Source organism: Lycium ferocissimum, chromosome 1, assembly GCF_029784015.1.
Source record: "Lycium ferocissimum isolate CSIRO_LF1 chromosome 1, AGI_CSIRO_Lferr_CH_V1, whole genome shotgun sequence".
Classification (NCBI taxonomy): Eukaryota; Viridiplantae; Streptophyta; class Magnoliopsida; order Solanales; family Solanaceae; genus Lycium; species Lycium ferocissimum.
The window spans coordinates 5,863,854-5,869,853 of NC_081342.1; the positions used below are offsets into that span (position 1 = coordinate 5,863,854).

At 34.7% G+C, this 6,000-nt stretch overlaps 1 long non-coding RNA gene across 1 annotated transcript; it reads right to left on the minus strand.

Annotated features, from left to right (window-relative positions):
• Positions 1–3,711: 3,711 nt before the first annotated feature.
• Positions 3,712–5,361, minus strand: LOC132068144 (uncharacterized). Its single transcript, XR_009417325.1, has 3 exons — positions 5,183–5,361; positions 4,911–5,064; positions 3,712–4,798 (listed from the first exon to the last, which is right to left on the minus strand). It is a non-coding gene; the product is annotated as an uncharacterized LOC132068144 (long non-coding RNA).
• Positions 5,362–6,000: the final 639 nt, after the last annotated feature.

Below are 6,000 nucleotides of genomic sequence, written 5' to 3' on the forward strand. Positions count from 1 at the left end.
TCATAGAAACCAAATTTTATTTTAAATTTTTGAAATTGGGGGTTGTGTTGATTATAGCTTTTGATATTTGAATGTACTGAAAGTGAAAAGAAAAAAATAAGGAAAACAAGGTTTTAGTTTTTTTTTAGATTTCAAATATGACTTCAAGTTGTACATAAAATTTTTATGATCAAATACGATTTTCAAATAAAATGAAAAAAAATCCGAAAAAGTGATAATTCGCATGGCCAACTTTCGTACTTCCTCAGATCCAAAATAATTGAGGATTTAGCCTCTAAAAGTTGGTCCAAAATAATTGAGATTTTAATCTATCAAGAAGGTATTTTATTCTTTTTTTTCACATTTACCCTTAACACATTCTTGATTCAATGAATAAATTTAATGTTTGTTATAGTTTTAGAGCCCCTTTTCATTAAGGGTATTTTAGTTTATACACCTTTTAATTTTTTAGGAGTAAGTGAATTTCTTAATTCATGTGCCCAAGTCTAAAACTTCAATTAATTTGAACTGAAGGGAGCAGTAATTTAATGCCTTAAAATTTACTCTCTTTGTTTTAATTTATTTGTCTGGTTTTCACTTGATATAGAGTTTAAGAAAATGAAAAAAAAAATTGAATCTTGTGATCTTAAGCATATCATGTTGGAATTTAAGAGTTACCAAAAAAAATATTTTTTTTAAAACAGACTAAAAAGAAAAAGTAAAACAAATAAATTGAAAGGTAAGGATTATAAAAAGTGAGCATTAATTTATGCAATATTTGACAAACTCTGACGCCAAGCCTCAGATACAACATGAAAAATTGCACCAAACATAATAATAACTTTAAGAAAAGCAAAAACTATATCGCAAAAGATTGTACCATCGCCAAAAATAGATCAAAAATAGTAAAAATTACAAATATTTCATCAGAATATGAGTTCATGATAAATCTTATTTTTCACAATTATTGCTGAATTTAACAATCTCTATTATTCGGCAAAGATTAAAAGTATTTACTTTTGATAAAATAAGAAAACTAAAATTGTTAAGATATTTTGAATGTATCACCAAATATAAAGGATATTTTTGGCATTTTAATTCTGGAGATAGCCTCGGTTTGTGAGATTTTTGTCTAGGGAGAGTGGGGTCCCAAAAATGCGCCATGAGACGTGCAATATTAGGCATTATTTGAAATTGTGGTGTAGGATAAAAGAAATTGGGGTGGTCCATGCGTAAGGGGCTAAGCCCTACGTGTTATCAAGCAAGTCAAATGATTTTCTTTTGGCTATTTTCACTTCGTTTTTGTGACTTTTCGAGAATGAAAGGGAGGTTGTTTATGTTGGCTTTTAGAATAGTAAGCATCTAATTTATTTTTTCATGAGGGTGGTATTTGCCCGCAAAAGTTTAAGAGATTACGTAGTGAAGATTTAAAGTCAATATTTTTTTTTTAATATTAAGTACATTTTTTTTTTATTCTGAGTCTTCATCATTCAAATCACAATTATTAAGTCGATTTGTTTTTATACCTTACAATTATTTAATAGGTCAGAACAAATTTGAACAATTAATATATTTAACAAATGCTTAATGATATTAAGATGTCGTCTATTCAAGGATTCATGCGAATATGACGTTTCACCAAAACTCCATCTACGTCCACTGCTAATTGCCATCAACGACCACAATTATCAACTACCACCATCATCAGTCACAACTACCATCATTGTCAAACACCAAAATCAGTAGTCATCAACACTAGTCGCCATTTATAATCAATCATAATCTAACATCTTTACCACAGTCAACCACCAATTAGTACCAATAATCACAATCATCAACCCCCACTATATGTCGCCACACCGCTAAAAATCATCACCTACGCTATTAGTTATCATTGTCATCTACTACAATTATCAGCCGGTACCACCAGCCGGCACCATCAACAACCATCGTTAACTACTGTTGTCAACTACCATCACAACTAATTGCTATTATGTATCAGCACCCATCGCCCCATACCACCCCTTGGATATATATATATATATAAAACTATTGGTAGGGTATTATGTTAATTAGTATTTTATATGTATTTTGTATTTATAAATAATTTAAACAAAGACCAGCAGTTTTATACATTTAAATGTTGAGAAAATAAAAATTCTTAATTATTTAATATTCATATAATACAACATCTTAATATTCACATGTATATTCAAATTTAAATATCCTACTAATTGAGACCCGTGTGGATGGGAGACATTACTTAAACATTGCTCTATTAAAATTTAAACTCTATTCTACAAGGGATATATACCCAAGAATAAACATCTAAATATTAAATTAACTAGTTAATTTTCTCGCGCTTCACGTGGTCATAAATGATCTCATTAAGCTTACTAATGATCCTATCCTAATATCCGAAAATGTAATCCTCATAAAACTAAGATATTATAACATTCGAACATAAATTAGAAGATTTGACATTGTCACATACCTCAAGAACTTTAGTAAATGATTGGAGAAGTCTTCTAACAATTTTATCATCAACACATTTCCCCATCGTAACATTAATCATAAAAGAATTCTGACTCAAAATTGCCAAAGGCAAATGATTCTTCTAGCTTGCGAAGTACCCGCACTTCTATCTAAGGCTTTAAGGTAAAAGCCAAAGCAACTCATTACCCTAGGAAAAAAGTGTGTGCCCGACACTCTACGATACGGTTTTATTAAAAAGGGCAGCCCGGTGCACTAATCTCCCGCTATGTGCGGGGTTCGAGAAAGAGGCACCACCACAAGGGTCTATCGTACGCGCGTCTCACCTTACATTTTCGCTAAAAAGTTTCCACTTAAACTCATGACCTCCTGGTCACCTTCGGCAGAACTTTACACAGCCATTCTTTCGCTCCCTTCACGATACGGTTTTATAATATAATTCAAAATAAGATCACCCGTCTTTCTTTTATCTGATGATTTTTTGACAAAGCATTTATCCATATTATTTAGGCAAAACATCTGCTGGCCTTTTTGCATTATCTTGGATAACATTTACGTGAAAGGCTGCAAACTTGCACAAATTAATGAGTCTTCAACCAGTAAAATGTGTTGGAGCATCTACTATGCATGAAGAAACTTTAGGAATAGTGGCACCACAGGGAAATACAGAGAACACCCTTATAGACATGCTAAGTTATACTACTCTTAACATGTTTAGGAAATAATACCTTTGTGATTTATGAATCCATCTGAACTAACCGGTGCACTAAATGACTCATTCTTGCTCAACAGTCAGTCATTGTCCTGCAAAATTCTTTTCAAAAGTGTCGAATTTCTTGTCTCTCTCCGTAGACAAAATATTATGGAAAAAATAGATGGCACCATTTGAGATGCCTCTTTCATAGTATAAGTAAATTTGTCAACCCCGATCACGAATTATTTGAGATTCAGCACTTTTCTTCTCGCTGATAAAAATATACTTTTCTTCTTCCTTTAACGGGAAAATTAAAAGCAACTTCAGTTTTTTAATCCCATCTGTTAGCTAGTCAACGGTTGTTTAACATAGCTTTATTGTATCTTCTCCGGAAGGATTAAGCTGCATCTCAATTTTTTGTGACAGGAACAAATCTTCTCATTCCTTGGTGGATAGAAAAAGTAAAAGACGTTGAAGGGAAAAACATACCTTTAAAAGAGAAAAACGTTATTTGGGCGTACAAAGATATATGAACATCTGTAGGTGAAACACATAATCAATTGGAAAAAAGGCATCGTCACCAAAATCTTCCATTCATATATCTTTTAAGTGAATTACCTTCATCAAAAGAAAACATTGAAACCGATTGTGTTTTATTTCTTAAAGAATTTATGGGGCAGAGGGCCTACAGCAGAAGGAAATATTGAAGTTATTGTTTTACTGTATTTATGTTTAACGGCTGGTGAAGGACCCTTTTAGTTTTTGTTAACTGATTGGGGATCTTTAAATGATCTCAACTCGCATGTAGCTAAAAGAATCTGTTCGGTGGTAACTGAGAGAGTTTGTTCGCGTGTAACTGAAAGAGTCCTTTCACGTTAGATAAACACATATCTCTGTTTATGTTGCGCTATGTCACTGGGTTGTTGTCCTGCTTTTGTGTGTGTGTGTATATACACACACACATATTACTTTCTTTAAAGCTCTATAGCAAGAAGCTCTTCGTGCGATCCTATTGTCTTTTGTTCCTAAGAATCTTGCAACTAACAATCAATAGCTACATAATAAGAAGAAAAAGATATTGACCAATATTTGGTAACTCTCATTTACAAAATCAAGTTTAGCAGCAGCTTCCCTCAAGCGAGATTTGAGATCAAATGAGTAGCTTTGCTAACAAAATTTACAAAATCTTATTCTCTCATAGTTAACGTTGCTATGTTCATTTGAAGCACATACATAAGAACATCAACATATAAAAAGGAGTACAAAAAAAATCAGGGAAAAAAAACCTTTTTTGCAGACACTAAATTCATCCAAAAGTAAAAGAAATGAGCAAAACAAATATAATTACCAGACTTGAGATTAGTGATGATGGGATATCCAGAAGGTGATACATAAGGTCGGGTTGTCCTGACTCCACAAAATGTCCAGATCCATAAGTGAAAGTTCCACAAGGAGAGGTGTTGTGGATTCAGCCCTTGCTTAGACATCATGTGCCTGGAAGCTTTACTGGAATTAAGTTTTTCAAACAACCAAGCAATTTGATTGTTGTTTGCTTGTCCTGATCAAAATATAGCATGCAAAGGAGGTGTCGTGTCTCTAAAAAATACTTTTACTCTCTCATGATGTTATTACCTAGATTCAAATTCTTCAATTTCATTTAGGGCATTTGAATTTGCTTAAAAGGATTGATATTTAGTAGAAGTTTGTAAATCTCTATCGTTAAGTACAAGTGATTCAATAATACCTCATCAAGAAGACTCGACAAATCACAGTAGCAACATCATCACCCCAACAAAGCAAGAATATTTATTGCGTCGCTGCAGGACGCAGGGAAAGTAAGCAGGCTTATGGCATCAATATAATTCCACAAGTCACACTTGTCCTACGCCAAGAGAATGCTGCCATGGGCCATGGGTAAGAGAAAAATAACAACGTTGGTGAAAACAACAGAGGCTTAATTTATCCATCCAAAAAGTAAATTGTATTGTGTAAATGATGGAGGCAGAGAGCACTCACATGATCTACTTATTGCCGAAATTAATGAATCCGGTCTGCAAGTATGTCTCCATCTTCTCGACGGTATTTTTTTTATCTATGGGGGTTTTTCTTATATTGAGAGAGATTGAAATTAAAGGTAATTCTCAATGAGAAAGGAAAACTGCAAAAGATTCTTTAAAAGCTTTTTAAAATTATAAAAAAAAAAAAAAAAAAAAACGTTTCAGGCAGGGAGAAAGGAATGGGTAACTAAGGCCTCATTTATTTGCACTTAATGGAAGTCTGAATACGAAGATTCAGATCTCATACCCTTAAGTGCATTTGTTTACATTAAGATTTAACAACTTATTTGGTTTGAATAGGTCTTAATCATTAAGATCTTCAACAAAGTCTGAATATCATCAAGAGGTACTTTTTTTATGAATAAATTTTACCACCGGCTCCACCCCAACCCCACTCCTACCACCCAACCTTACACACCCACTCACCAAAGAACACCACCCCCACCTACCCACCCCTACCCCAACAACCCCCCTACCATCACCACCCAAAACCCCACCCCCACCCCAACGACCCATCAACCATCACCACCCACCTATCTTACCCCCAACCACCCTCCTCACCCCACCACCACCACCCCTCCCCCTAACCTTCCCACCACCACCCACAACACCTACCATCCCCCTCCCCCCCCCTCGCACCCCCACTTACCACGACCACCATCCCAACCCCCACCACCCACCTACCTTACCCCCAACCACCACCCCTACCTCTGAACTATCACACCACCACTACCCACCACCACCCCTACCCTACCTACCCTACCTAACCCACCACCA